The sequence below is a fragment of the Chaetodon trifascialis genome, chromosome 20 (assembly GCF_039877785.1).
Source record: "Chaetodon trifascialis isolate fChaTrf1 chromosome 20, fChaTrf1.hap1, whole genome shotgun sequence".
Lineage (NCBI taxonomy): Eukaryota > Metazoa > Chordata > Actinopteri > Chaetodontiformes > Chaetodontidae > Chaetodon > Chaetodon trifascialis.
The window spans coordinates 9,077,468-9,093,595 of record NC_092075.1 but is presented as its reverse complement, the minus strand read 5'-3'; the positions used below and the strand labels follow the sequence as shown (position 1 = coordinate 9,093,595).

At 39.3% G+C, this 16,128-nt stretch overlaps 1 protein-coding gene across 3 annotated transcripts in view; it reads left to right on the top strand.

The window, feature by feature from the left end:
- Nucleotides 1-11,809: 11,809 nt before the first annotated feature.
- Nucleotides 11,810-16,128, top strand: part of znf618 (zinc finger protein 618) — a 32,200-nt gene continuing 27,881 nt past the window's right edge. For all 3 annotated transcript variants that reach the window (XM_070988772.1, XM_070988773.1, XM_070988771.1), the window contains exon 1: nt 11,810-12,221. The gene's annotated coding sequence lies outside the window, so the exon portion shown is untranslated. The remainder of the gene's footprint in view (nt 12,222-16,128) is intronic.

The window sequence follows — 16,128 nt, the reverse complement described above, 5'->3', positions numbered from 1 at the left end:
ATCAGCCTTGTTATCGGCAGCAGCTGGTTTCAGTGAGAAAGCTCCTGCTGTATGCTATGTGATTAGCGATTAGCATACTGGACCATTTAACAGGTAAAAAGCTGGATGTTTTCCGGAGGAGTTGGTGGAGAACAAAGCTGAGCTGAGCTAAAAGTGTGAATATTGGACTTGTATCCATCAGGCGAACAGAAACATGAGTCCAAATGAATGCTAATATGTATGCTAACAAGTTCGCCCTAATCCTGCTATACAAGGTCAACAGGCAAACCATCAGTAAATGTTGGCAATGGACACTAGTGACAAGCAAACCCTTGTTCTCAGATTTAGAAATAATAAGAAACTAAAAATAGCTTTACCCTCTACAGCAACGGCACTCCAAAATACAGCATAACCTTTTCTAAGTTGATATCAGGCAAGGACTCAGACGTGAACTCCTTTGTGGAAGAGCCAAAGATGTCTCTTAGTGTTGCATCACTGGCAGAATTTAAAGCCCCCAGGGTCCTTGAGATGCCCTGTCTCTATTATAACAGCCCACTAATGAGGTTCCATTTATAGTCTGTTCATTTATATGATGTCAGTGCTCAGGTCAAGCCAACACACACATGTATCTCCATATTTGAGTCTCAGAGGAGCACATTCCTAATGGATAAATGTAATTTATGAATACCTTGAGAAGTCTTGCTTTTCCTAATTTATTAATCCAGCAATTTGTGTTAGGGGTTCCTCTTGGCCTATATGCATACTGTTACAGTTACATAACTGCCTTGTATTTGATTAGAAACTAAAATTTGAGGCTGTGCTTGAAAATGACGGCCTTCAAGTTTGATCTTAACAAACCTCTGATCAATTATGAACAGTCATGGCTGCCACATTGGGATGTAATCAGCTCTAATCGAAGCTGGCTGAGGATGCAGAGTGACCATTTTTTTGGCTTTGTGGTAGCGCTCTCTTCATCATCTCATTCCTGTACAATGCCTGCATTAGTACAGCCAGTTTTCTAACTGTTTTGTAAGAAAAAGCACAAGACTAATCTTTACCCTACATCACATTTTAGCACAAACCATTCCAATGCAGCCTCAAGGTCATGGTAAACAGTCAAAAAGACAAAGTTACTATCAGCTATGTCTCCCTAATGTCTTTAGACTTGAAGCTGAGGATGTTTTTTAGATCTCACTGCCACCTTAAACATGCTTGAGTGACTGCCAAGTCTGCGTCACACAGGATACAGTACCTTAAAGGCCCTGAAAACCTATTTGCTCCATCAGCCTCATACTGTGAGTGATGGGGCTCTGCAAAGACACATTTTGTGCCAAATGTGTCACAGCTATGGTTATTTCACATTCGGGATTTCTGTATTTCTTTGTGCCTTTTTTCATTGGTTAGAAGTGAGTGGGAGAAAAAGGTGACATTGACCATGAACCAATCAGGATTTAGCAGCATTTGAATCAGCACATGTATTACTCACATTGTGGGGACATAAATCTATTTACATCGTCACATTGTGGGAACTTGTGTGTGTGTGTGTGTGTGTGTGTGTGTGTGTGTGTGTGTGTGTGTGTGTGTGTGTGTGTGTGTGTGTGTGTGTGTGTATCAGCTGTCCTCCCCATCTTCTGTCTGCCTGGTCGGAGGTCAGACAGCTTGTGTCATGTCAACTGTCACAACCCCTGTAGTGAGTCAGGGCAAAGGTCATCTTTGAGACGATGAGCGTACCACATGGTGCCAAACTCACAAACTCCTCCAGACTTGGCAAAAACAATCACTGATTGTGCTCACATGGACTTTCAGAAGTACTGGTGGTACTTTAGCGCCACTGAAATGTTTTATTTTTGCAAACTCTTGAAAGGACATATGTCTGACATGGCTCACAAAACATAATTCAACTTGAATCATGTTTCACTTCTAAACATTTAAACTGAGGGTCATTTATTGTACAGTTGTGTTTGTCCTCAGCTTGATAAGAAGCCATCTGTGCTTTTTGTGAAATTCTGTCACCATCTGTAATTTCTGGCAAGTGTAGTCCTTCCCCTGCAGATGGAAAAATCATTTTGTTTTCCTTCATACTTGGGGTGCCTTGTAATCAGATGTCGCTCTAACTTGGCTCTCTTCCTGGTTTTGTTCTCAAGTAAGTTACAGCAGATGGTGCATTTAGGTCATTGTCACTGTTTTCAATACACTCAATTTATCTATCAGTGTGCTTTCTGAGTGACCCTTGAGAACGTGGATTGGGGAGTCAGCAGTTTTCAGAGCGAAGTGTACATCAGAGTACACGAAAAGTCAGAACCGTAGTTTTTATGTCTTCGACAACCTCATTCAACTTTAAACCACTAGCAGTGGTCAAACATGTTTGTCTGCAGAGTTTAATCTTTTGCTTGCATCTTTCACCTGAGGGACAAAAAACAGGGTTTTGCTGTTAGGGTGTATGAGTTCTCGAGGACAGCCGAATGGCCAAAGAATGACTGACACAGAAAGCAGAGGAGAAAATTGGGAATACGAAGAGTGATAAAGGATGGAACATGATGACCTGGCTTCACATTTATTATGTTGAACTCACAGTGTGTCACAAAAACTGACTGCTGGAACCACTTTGTGATAAGGTACTGTCAAGAGGAGCAAAAAGCGTTTATATGATGGCAAAGACAGAACATGTAGTGTTTGCTCTGAACAAAATAAAAGCTTGTTTGGCTAAATATGAGCAATAATGCTGCTGTTTAGATGGCTGTAAATAATACCATGCCGGTAGTCTAAGCTTAAAAAAGCTTCTTCTGTATGTCTTGTGGTTGGATCCTGTAGTTACTCTTAAATAAAGCTTACAGGCAAAAAGCAAATACGTTTCCTTGCTAATCAAATGGTACAAAGAAGGAAATTAATGCCAGCTATGTCGAAGAGAAAGTGATGGAATGTTTGACACAACAACAGCGCAAATGACAAACTTTCCAACTTCTTCATGGTATTATATTCTTTGCTGTGATTAGATCCAAAGAATTTCTGGCTGTTCTCTACAAGTGAGAGAGCAGCCAGAAATTCTTTGAAGAGACATGAAAGAGAAGATAATTATAAATATTACATGTACATTTAATTCAATTCCTGACATTGTTCACTGATGGTAGTTTAAAATAAGGCTCCTCTGAAAATGAGGCACGATTATCCACCAGAGCAGACTCGGCAGATAACAACATTTCCAAAAGTAAATCTCTAAAAAAAAAAAAGACTAATGAATGCTTAATGCTACTTGGTGGTTAAAAGGCTCTTTTGAGTTCATTGGGCTTCTCCATGAAGAAGAGGTTCTCGGTGGAGGTTATGTAAAGTTTTACTGCTAATTGGAGGAGACATGAATGGAATGAGCTGTTAACCTTGGCCTCAGTGTGAACTGCAGTGTGTTTTCTTTGAGCTCTACAAGTTGCTTTTTTTTACTTCAGTGCCAACACACTAAGCAGAGGCAGTGTGACTAATAGAAAATGGTAGCATAAAAATGAATACGTAAAACAATTCTACCATCCTTTAGACACAGTAGACACTGACGGTCAACCCACCGCTTTGGTCCGAACTGAAATATCTATCTAACAAATGCTGCATTGATCCATTTCAGTTATGCACAGATGTTCAGGGTTTCCAGAGGATGAACTTTGATGGCTTTAGTAATCCCCTGAGTTTTCCTCTCATGCCACAATGAGGTCTACATTTTGAGTCAAATATCTTGATGGGTTGTCATGAAATTTGGTTCAGACATTCAGGTCCCCCTAAGGATGATTTGTATACGTTTGGTGATCTCTCGCCTTTTCATCTAACGCCACCATCAGGTCAAGGTTTGAACTTGTCCGACACCTTTGTTTATCAGCACATGCCTGCAAAACTAATGACATTACCATCAGACTCACTTGTACTTTGCGTTTAATCATAATTAGCAAATGTTAGCATGCAAAAAACGCTAATCTACAGGGTAAATATTACAACTGCTAAACATCAGCTTGTTAGCATTGTCACTGTGAGCATGTTAGCATGCTGACATTAGCATCGAGCTTTTTTATCCATATGGTCACATGTGAACTTTCTTCATTAATGCCTTGAAGTTGGTGTAAGCTAATGATGTACTGCAAAAGATATAAACAAAGGGGAGCATGAACTGGAGAAGACTGGATGTGCCTGAGCCCTTTTCAACTGTCAAAATCAAACTTGACATCAAATTTCATTAAGTCAACGTGGCTTTCATGGGCAAAATTAGACAGGCCACAAAACTCAATGCTTATAATTACCAAGCTAATTCAAACAGAGGCTTATTATATATAAAATAAGATTGGTTATATACTCATTTAACTAAAGTCACTGCATGCCTGTTTTAAAATGATCTTTTTGATGATTTCCGCTTTGGGCAAGTTCAGTGAAAAATATAAATATACTGCTTGCAGCCAGGGATATTTTCAGCCTTGATGATGATTTTAGGTTCTGGCCTCAACTCTGCAGTGACCAAGCATAAAAACAACATCCATGTGCAAAAAGTGGATAACTATAATTAGCTCTGCAAAGGGCACTGCTGTAATCAGATACATTTTGCCGTTGTGGGCAGCAGAGGTTTACTGCACAATCACTGCATGTTTTATTCTTAGCTCCTTCTTTGACTTCTCCTGCATATGAAAGCATCGGATGTTCAGTCAGTTCATACTACCCTGTCATAACTATAATTACATTACTCACTTCTCTTTCCCCGGTCAGGTGCTCACAATGAAAGTCTAGAGATGGTGTTAAAGCAATTATGGGCTCTTTTTTTTAAGCTCTTGTCATGGTTTGCAATCATGCCAACAAAACAGCCAGAAGCCTTTGATTACCTGCAGGCTGCGGTTGAAAAGTGGAAAATGATCGCTTGTCTCAAAATAGGCAAAGCGCTACTCATGCATTGTGGAATCTGTTTTTGTTAGAGTAAAACAGGTTGAATGCGACGCTTGGACGTGCACCGTTCCTTGTTCTTGTGTTAAATGTCAATGGGAAGGGTATAATTGGACCAAGGGTGAAACTAGAACAATAAGATAAAAAGTCCCAAGTGCAAGGTGAAAGTATACGGCAAACAGGTGAGAGTGCAAAATACACGTGATGTTTACTTTTATATAATCTTGAAAGTTCAAATATAAATGAAACATTACACTCTACTCCTGAGAGTGTAGTCATGTGCTTATCTCGAGAGGTACAGGTCTATAAAAATCAGCATATGCCAGTTTAAAGGCAGAAAACTGGATGTGCTACTTCAGTATTCAATGCAAATTTTGCATGTTTAAGAAAACCATTCTCAAAAAAAATACTGGGATATGTGTGATGTGAACATGATCTAATGTGGATACAGGCTAGCTTTGGAGCTATACTGGAAGAGCTAGGCAAACACAATATCTCATTCACAGCTGAGCAAACAGCAAACAGAGTCACTAATGAAGAACGTGTGATTGAAAGTTCGGGAAAAGTCAGGTGAGTTGACCTTTAGTTAAGACTTTTGATGTTTATCTATTTATTTACACTCATCTAAAAACTGCTGCATGTCTGTATACTGGACAAAGTGAAATATGTCTTTGTTCTGATTCATTTTGCTAAACCCTCTCTTTAATCAAACAAACTGATGTTTGGTTGTTTCAATGAGATATCTCACGTTTTTGAACATTTACGAACTCATGTTTTTAGCTTTATTGTGCAAAGTGGTGTTGGTTTATCCATTTTAAGAATGTTTTTTTATCGGTTTTTGATCATGTTGATCCTCTGATCAGCCTGACTCGAGGCAAACAAGCTTGTTTCCAAAACACCTATGTACCTTTAAATACTGTATATCAAGTCTGAAGTCTACCCCATCTTGTTGTTAATTCAGGCACCTTAGAAAAACATGTTCTGTTTTTGCTTTGGGATCAGCGTTGAACGGGTTCCCTGATCCTAAATAACACACTGCACACGTATACCAGAGGCTTTTGATTGGCCTTTGACAAAAACCTGCAATTACCAGTGGCAACATAACGAACAGCAGCCAGGAGTCCTACCTGCTTTTACTTGACTGTGGTCAGCCTGCAACTACTGTTTTCTTGCATCAGCAGTACACATTAGGTAATGGATGAACTTGGACAACAGAGATTGGTCAGAGATTGTGTCATTCTGTTTACTGAATGCCCGCGCTCTGTAACTGTTGTCTAAATCAACGCTGTCCTCATTCAGTGCTACACCTTAAATGAGGCCATCAGTGGTATTTGTGCATGAATGACAACACTCAAGCAAATGTATGTGTACATGTCTCTGCTCTGCTCAGCTCAACACTGTCCTTACTGTATATCCAGGCCTCCCCACGTGTCGTTCGTGTATAAATTAGTGCATAAAAACTCTGTATTCTGCTGCTTGTTACATGTATCCATGAATATTTTGAATGAACTTGTGATCTTTCATTCAAAACACAGGTGTAAATGATGCAATAAATAATGGGTGGATTTACCTGCTTCGGTCCTGGTGTTGAATGCTGTCTCACTGCTATGCTGTCATGACTTACTGGGGTGCATTAACACCTGTCTGTTCCTACTATGACAAAACGTCTGCTTTACCATATTACCAGTACTAAATGAAAAAAAGAACTGTCGCAGATATATGAATGAATGAATCTGAGAGTGAATCAGGCGGGAGATAATTCCATCACTGAATGATGAAACACTGTCTGCGCTCTGTTGGATCATATTCTGATTTTATGTAACTGTGGCTGAAATGATTTAATTTGTAAGGATCTGAAATGATGCTAGTCCTGCATGAAAGGAAAGAATTCAGCAACTGAACCAGCTCTGCTGGTATAAAAAATGAATTGAAAGAACAGGTATGAGCCTCAAGAGTCCCAATGATGCACACCTTGCACCTGTTTTTTATGTTCATTGCACATTAATTTACTGAGGTCTTGTGTCTTACTTACTGACTGCATGTTTATCATATTTAGGCCATTCCAGGTTGCTCTAAAATACTCAAATACAGTCCTGCCGTCCTAAAAGTGTTGCCTTTTGCCTTGTTTTGTCCAATTATTATTGTCATGGCCAGAATGAGAGTTTGAGGGAAACTTCTTTTCCTGAAGCAAATGCTGCTTGTTGATCAGTTCTGGCCATTATACGCTCTTAAAGTGAGACAATGTCACTTTTGTTGAACAGCAGCAGCTGAAGCTGAAGTCACAGGAGGTCACAATGAATTTGAGAAGTATGGTGTGCTCGGTCTTCCTTTTTAGTTCAAAATAAAACAATTGAAATTTGACATGCTAAAACGTACTCGAACAGTTGCGCAAGTAAGCAAGAGTCAGTAAGTCAGAAAAGCAGCATTGTCAGATACAAAGCAATGTCTATCTAAATGTTTCTAACTTTAGCCATTTGATTGAATGATTTTTCCGTTCAAAAGTTGCATAATCTCACTTTAAGAGTCATGCAGAACTTTAAATGAATGTAGCTTCAAGCATCTCAAGATGAAGAGAACACATTGTAATATAAATCATAAGTATTTGATTGTGGACAGTGACTGCTTATAGCATACAAAAGTGAATGTAAAATACTTTGAATATCATCAACTTTTGACAGATTTGTGTCAAAACAGCAGCATCTTAGCAGACCTTCTTTGGTTCTGAATATTTCTGCAATTCTTTCCTGGCAATAAAAATACATTTCTCTGAGTCTTTGTTCTCAATGCCCAGGTTATTTTTGTCAAATTTTGGAAGACCTACATTGTAGAAACATTAGTGTGGGGAAACTGGCTCCTAATTTATGTCAAGCTCTTGAGCATGCAGCAAAGGTCTGGCGGCTCTGATGCCCAAGTAGGTCACTGAGAAAAAATAGCATCTTTGTTGTCGGCTCCACTCACCTGTTGCTTCTTCTGCCACTTGAAGGAATATTTCTGAAAAAAAGTAGGTTGAGAGGAGGTCAGCCTAACCTTGAGATCAGAAAATTAGAGGAAAGATAGAGTGTGTTTTGGACACAGGACACTATGGTTACTATGGTTTTATCCCACATTTCTGAGCTGCAAATGTTTCAGCAGGAGTGAGAAACTCCTTCCTCTGCATGAGTCAGTGGACTCAATCTGTTCTCAACTGCGGTGAAGAGCTGTCACCCATTCATCACTTCCTGAATTATCCTTCAGTCTTGGACTCTTGTCTTTGTGTCTTTGTTGACATGGAAGAAGCAGAAAGCCTCTTAAAGCAACATGGAGTGATTTAAAACGCAGCTGAGAGTATCACAAGCATCACAGTCACTTCCTGTCTGCAAGCAAAGCATCCTGGGAGTAATAATTAATGCTGACCTGAGCTTTTATTCACATATCAGCAGCATCACCAACGTAGCCTCCCATAAGCTAAGGAATATCTTATGGGTTTTTTTTGTTGTTGTTGTTTTAGCCTTTGTCACCATTACAATAGATGACATTATTGTCTTTTCTACCATCTTTCTGTGTGTATGCATGCTGTAACTCATTTTCATCTGCTTTATCACTCTACAAATGCCCTACAAATAAACTTGAAAGACAGCCTGTATCATCCAGCATGAAGAATTTGAACTCCTTCAGTCCAGTGGCATTGAAAACCTGTCCAAGGTGTTATCCTGCCTCCGTGCTTCAGACACCTTGCTGCATACCTATGAGGTTAACATCAATAAAGTGATGCCGTCAAGAAGGGATTATGCTTTCGAAGAAAAATCTTTACTCTCCTAGCTGCAGGTAGGGGAAAGCAAATAGATGCAATTTGCACGCCAGGTAAGCGTCTGTTACCTAACAGCTAAAAATCTCCACAATACTTGAATGAATAATGAACTTTCTTGCTAAATCCACGAGGGAGCTTTCCTTGAGTGGCTCAGGGCCTGAACTGGAAGCTGAATAGCTTTTGCTGTTACATGTTGAGGCCCAGACAACACATCATCCTGAGGAGGCGAAAGAACACATCAGAAGCAGAAACTGGGTGGGTGAATTGGGTTAGACCTTTAAAAAGTCCAAGCAGCAGAGGGAGACAGAGAGCAAAACTTTAGCAGGTTCTGATGTACAGATGCAGCCACTATAGGAGCAAAGGGAGGGACTCTTTACTGGTGTGTTGGTGTCCTCTGCTGGAAAAACATGATAAATGCATTAAATGTGAGAGGGAGCAGTGTTCATCTGGAGTGAAAGTTCAGATAAAAGATTGACGCTGAGTGCAGATCATTTCATTGCATATGATACGTAATCAATCCCACCAGAAGCAGTTACAAATTTCCAAGTACATCAGTGGTAGAATTAGCAAACAAAACTGATGAGAATGATACCGTCCAGATAAGAAGAGGAAAGTACATCTGAAAATGTATGGGCACTGTATAAATACTAGAGGAAGTACCGTCTGCCTTGTTTGACCGTTTAAGACTTACTCGACTGGTTTTAAATAAGATAGAATGAATGACCTCATTAGTATGTGTCTACAGTATATTGTAAATATGAGGAATGATTCATGAACTTATCAGTGATCTCATTTCTGTCCAACTGCAACACAGACAATAATGTCATATTTAAGGGATTCTTGAGAAGCAGGAAACTGTGGGAGCCTTTCCAAATATCAATCATAGCTTTAATTGTATGCAATAATCTGCATATTGAAGACAAAAGAAGAAAAAATGTCCCAGTTTGATTTGACATTAAAGATAAAATAAACCATGCTACACCCATGGAGAAAGGAAAATACATACAGATACAGAGCCAGAGCTAAATCATTGACTCAGTAGGTGTAATTAGGATTTTTGACACTGATAACAGAAAAAAAACAACAACAATAAATACTGTCAAAATGAAAACTACAAATGGATTTTAGTACAAATATAAAACAACTTCAAGGATTGCATAGATATTCACATCCTTCGACTGATTCACCAACACCTTTTGCATGGTTTCTATGATTTTAGTCTGTGCAGCAGCATTCTTCATCAGAACACACTGCAGTTTTCCCTTCGTTCTTCTCTGCAAAATTACTGAAGTTTTGTAAAGTTGCACAAGTTAAACAGCAAGTTCCCGCCACAGATTCCTGACTGGACTCTGGACTCTGACTTGGCGGCTACAGGACATAAACATTGTTGTTTTTCAGCCATTCCTGTGCAGCTCCATGTTTAGAGTTGTTTTACTTATTAAAAAAAAGAAGCAAATCAGGATTTCTCTGTATTTCACTGCATTCGGTCGACCCCTCTACTCTCATAGGGAGGACGCTGCATTTCTGCTGATGTGGAAACATACTTTTTGATCTCATTAGACTTTGTTTCAAAGTCTATTGTGTGTCCTCTGGAAAACTTAAGCTCAGGTGGAATTGACATCCTGCAGCTCCTTCAGACGTCTTCTGATGGCCTCCATCACTGCCCCTCTCATGGGGACAATCCATTTTCAAGGAGGCAGATTTGCAGTTATGCCAGGAAAATGACTTTAAATTGACCTTCGAGACACGTCACTTCTAAAAACAACAGGTGCAGACAGATGAGGTTGTGTCATCTGTCAAATATTTCTGCTACCAGTTAGAGTTGTTATACTTGTCATTTGTTTTTTTTTTTAGTAGGGATTTGTTTTCTTTTTGACATTAAAGAGTCTTCTTTCACAAATGAATGTCAAAGCTTTCTAAAAATACTAACTACATAAAACAGCTACTGATGTCATGACTGCAAAAACAAGTACAATCACTATGATTGAACATAAAATTGTAAAAAAGAAAAGTAATAAAAAAACTTTGAATACATACCTAGGGTTGATAGTCAGAGATGGAATAATACTGAATGAATGTAGTAGACATTTGTAGATTTAATGCTTTTATTTTGCACCTCATAGATTCATGTGTCAATTATTGTGGCTTCAACTTATTGTGGACTTAATTTCTAATAAGTAGGCCGATAATTCTTAATTATCTTCTCACCAAACTAACTAACTTCAAATTAATTGATCAGTCAACTGGACACATTAATGACTGATTAAATAATTAATCTAGTAATTAATTACTCTGTTAATTCTTCAGATGACTGAACACCCCTCTGAGAGATTTGCAGAGGTTTTTCATTCACTTAAATGAATGAATGAATTACAGCTCAGTGGAGAGTAAGAGGCAAAACAGACAAACTGTTCTCAGTGGCATCAGAGCTGTTATACTACTACATCATATACTCTTTTATTAATGTTGTTGTTATTTCCGTATGTTTCTATTATTGTCAAGTATAGTCAATTTAACCCTTGTTTACGGTCAATAATGCATAAAAATACATTTTTAATACTACATTTAATCATTTAATAAGACAAAGCTGCTTCTTCTATCATCTTGCCACAAAAAAACTTTTGCTAGAAACAAAAACTAAACTATTTCGAATGAAAAAAAGCGATTGTTAATTCTCAGAGTAAGGTTTTGAAATCAAAATTTGTTGGCCAACCAAAACCTTTCTCTTGAAGTCACCTTAAAACAAATTGTGTATGGAGACTGCTGCAGTAGACAGGATTGACATTGTTTATTTAGTCAGTGCGTCCCTCTTTGCTTAAAGTTGGAGAACTTTGTTATTAAACACAGGTTTGCTATGTTCCTTTCCATTAAAATGAATAATGATGAAAACATCTGTTAAGCAACTGTGAAACACAAGCTCCTTATCTGACCAAGAGTCTGCAATAGTTTTACACAGAAAATGTCCATCAGTCAAAATCAGCTTAAACACGAACCAAATCAGCTATAATCTGAATAAAATAACTCCATGTCTGAACAGATGAGAGGTGCAGTTACAGGCTGTGATTTTCTTCCCACTTCACATGAGAATTTTTTCCTCTGCGTAATTTCCATTCTCTTTTTTCCCTGCGCAACTTTATAGTCGGCCAACCTTTTTCCCTGTCTTCTTCCCAGACTTTTTTCCTTTTTCTTTCCTTTTTTTCATGTAGGCTAATATACAGGCCGGCGCTGCAATTTCGGAATCTGCCCTTGTATATGGCGGACGAAATTTCCATGAGGAACCGCAACACAAATCCCCCGTGCAAGGCAGCAAACGGAGAGCTTGCACGGACTGAGTAAACCTCGGCAAATTCACGACTCATTACGCCATTACTCTTTCTAAAATGTAACGTAGCGCGTCGCGGTGGGAAGAAAGGCTGTGGCGAAAATTTCTAACATTTGGAATTTCTCATAACTAATTCACAATTTTTGAGGAAGCAGTTGTGCAGTCGCCTCTGGTCGGGGAGGGAAGATTTCTGGAGCGCGAGCCTGTTTCGCATGAGCTGCATCGTTTTGGGAGGTATGTCACACCGCTCTGTTTGCTTTTTTCTCATTTAGAAATCCTAAATTTTCAAAATTTCCCCAGCGGATGTTAAGTTTCTGTCCTCTCTACTTAATAGACGAGACCTGGCAGTGGGTTTTTGCACTCCTGCCTGCCTCTAAACCAGGTGCAGGCTTTGAAGCCACCCGATATAGACCTAATCTGTTGATGTTTTTTTTTTTTTTTTTGGCTGAATTTTTCGTAATGAAGTTTCCATGTAACTGTTAGTGCTGACTAGTCGTCTGTGCACATAGTTCACGTATACACCACCTATGCGAAAACACTGTGTGCGCCGATAGAGCGAGGGGACCGGGCGATAGTGGCAACATGAAGGACGACGAGGGGAGGAACAATCTGAAACACAAAAACCTCCTGCAGCCATGTTTTGTGAATTTTCCAGCAAATTTGTGCAGAGCTCCGGAGTTGCCTTCCTCTGAAACTCCCCCCAACATGAACGCGACTTTGGGTCGCATTTGACGGCTCGGTGCTCGTGGGAGGCGGCCGGGAAGAGCCAGCAAAGTGTCGACATATCAAAAGACATTAGGAATTTTATTTTTAGTAAGATAGAGGATTTTAAAATCTGGGTGTCATTGGCGCCACCTGTAGGCGGTCATTTTGAGAAATTAAAAAAATTATAATGAGACTAGTTTTGGAGACTTGTGTTCTTAAAAGGATGAATGTCAGTCGGTGCGAATGGAGGCAGATGTTTCCCATCCCTGTGAAATGAACAGGAGGATCACCTGGAAGCAATGGCCACACATGAACATGAAAAGTATCCTGTGCTTTTCATGCTAATTAAAGCAAAATGACCTTTTAAAAACGACATTCAAAGCCCCGTGCAAGTTAATTAAACAGCTCTGCTCCTGCTTTGGTTTTATTCATGGTGGATGTTCTGGACTTGATTTATTAAAGCCAGTTTGTCATTTGAGATTCTTTTAATGTGCCTGGGAGATAAAGACAGAAAAACCCCCAAATCTGCCAAATCCACCCTGAATATTTCCATCCTAACATACACAGGAACTGTAATTTCCCTGCCTCTCCTTGCTTGTTTATGCAGGAGTGTGTATTTGTCTTTTTTTGCAGGCTGCACGCAGATATAATTTCCTACTTGATAAACATGGAACAATTTGAACTTTTTATTTCTAGAGATTGGAAATGTGTGAGCAGAAAATAACTATCCGAAGTGAGCCGAACAGCACTGGAAGAAGAAAGACGGTGTCAGCATAATCTGAGGGCAGGAAAAACAATCACAACCAGTGCCTGTACTGTTTATATTAATCCTGCAGACGCCAAACACTTTCCCATCTTGCGTGGCTTGCTTTTATTTTAATGTAAGGGAAACTGCGGAGGCCATTTTGCTGTGGGTAATTTTAATGCTGACCTTCAAATCTGTGCAAATTCAAAGAGCTGGTGGAAATTGTGTGGTTTGTATGCAAAAATCTGGGTGTAAATTCTGACCTTTGCTTGGGAAAATCTAATCAAAATGCAGGAGTTTCACTTAAAGTGCAGAAGTGAGCAGAGGCAACCGGTGTCATGAGTTTAATAGGGTTGGATCAGTCGGTGAGTGATGGGAATGTTTATGTGCAGAATACCTGAAGGACCAAGTAATAAGTTATAAAGCTCTCAGGAGTCATGCTGCAGTGTTGAAATGAAAAACACCTTAAACCCTGATGTGGTTAATGGGAGCGCTCTAATTTTAAGTAAGGTTGGAGGAATGCTGCTCTGTGTGCGCTTTAAAGAACAAAAGCTTTGTTTCACCGAGGATATTTGGAGCGAATAGTTTGGACGGAGAGGTGAAACTTGTCCCCCTCAGACACCGATAAGCACAAGATGGTGAGAGATCATATCACAGCCTGTGGCTTACAGTTAGAACCACAGATGCAGCGCTTGTTGTCGTTAACTTATGTGCAGGGCTGATTTGACAGATTTTACTGGGAATTGTTAATTTTGCATTTAACTATCACTGGAAGACGTATTAAAAATGACGCTGATATGATTTTTGTACCAAGCATGCATGTTCCTTTACATCTGGAGATTATTATTTATAGGCCAGAGCATCTCTGTAGCAGCACAATGCTTCATTTCTGATGTTATGTTGTGACACATTGTGCCTTCATCAAAAAAAGACTGCAGCTCCTGCCATTTGGATGTTGCACTTGGCCATGTTGAGATCTTGATAATATTTCCATTAATTGTTCAGCCCCAGTTAGTACGGAGGTTTGGTTTTCTATTTAAAGGGTAAGTGATCTTGCACCAACAGTTTCTGGCTTTGATGTCATGCCAGCTCTTTTTCTGTTCAGTGCAGATTCATGATTTGTGCTCAGACGTGTCTGAGCAAACATACGAACACAGGGAGCATCTAATGTCCTCTGTTTTCCACATAGCATGTTGAAAATGTCTGAAAATGGCTTCACTTAAATTAGTCTCTGGGGAAAAGCTTTTCAGGGGTTGGGCCTGCTGCATTAAAAAATTCTGTGCATTCTGCACATATTTTTCCTGCCTCTTCCTTTTTAAAAATGAACCTTATTGGTTTCATGAATAATGCATGAGGACCTTCAATTGCTGCAGCAATGAAAATTAGGCCTGTTTACGTGCGGTGGTTATGTACACAGAAGCTCTTTTTTTTTCCTTGACCATTTTCTGAAGGTAGAGCAGAGCCTGAGTAGCTTTTCTGAAAATACAAATTTTCAGCAAAGCAAATCTCATTTCTTTGAGTGAAAAGGGGAGGGGTGAAACTCCCGCGGGTTTAATGAATCCATAAATCACAATAGTGCCAGGTTTGCTGCGCCTGCGTCAGTGTGCAGTGCAATTTTGATTTTCATCAAAAATTTAATCTGCCAGCCTACAAGGGTTTAGCAGCAGACCGGATGCCGCACTGAATTTCTAATTTTAGGGGCCTGATCTTTCAGGATTTATTTTTGTATAATTCAAGTCTGCTTTTCAATATCTCTTGTTATTAAATTTTAATTCGTGGCATTAACATATAGATTGAAAAGGTTTTTATGGGGGTTTTGAGTGTATGCTGATGGAATTTTACTAGACGACACAGTTTCTTTTTCCAGAGCATCCCGTGTGTGTGTGCGTGTGTGAGAAGGAGGGGGAGGGGGGGGGGGGGGGGGGTTTATCCATTTCTCTGCATTATTGCTTTTTGAAATCATTGGTCATACAGCATCTTGGAAGACATTTATTACAGAGGACAGGAAAATGCATTTGATTAAAGAAACAGGGAAAGCAAAGCATTTAGTGTGAAACAGGTTTTGGTCAGCCTTTGCTCCTAGTTCCTGACTCTGCTCCGGATAATACAAACATGCAGTGAAAGCAGTGATTGAAGTGACCCCCTCCCCCTCCCCCATTTTAGCTGATTCCTATTTTTAATCCCTCCAGAGTGGAAACATTTTCATGAGCCTTAAACAAATTTGTATTTTATATTTGGAATCTCCACTCTGCTCTGCTTAACATGCAGAGCACAGTGATTTTTTTGGCAATGCAAGGCACAGTTCAAAGTAAGAAAATCTCTAAGTTTGAAGCATGAGATTATTATTTTTTCTTTAACCAAGCAGTGATTGATTTACTTCATTATTGTGCAGAGGCAGATACAGTACTGCCCAAATATAGGCCAATTATTTTAAGTACCTCGACTAAGCTCTGAATTCTGCACAGAGGTATGTCCTAGAGATGTTTTTCCTGTATGCTTAACCTCCTTATTCTGAAACCCAAGATACCTTTAGTACAGCGATATGATCTATTGTTGTTAATACGCATTCATTGACATTTTAAAGCACAGCAAGGCTAAATCACAAAAGCTAAATCATAAATCACAATACCTCCTCCCACTTCTTACTTTAACTCCTGTGACTATCTATTGTACTATCTATAGATCCTTAAT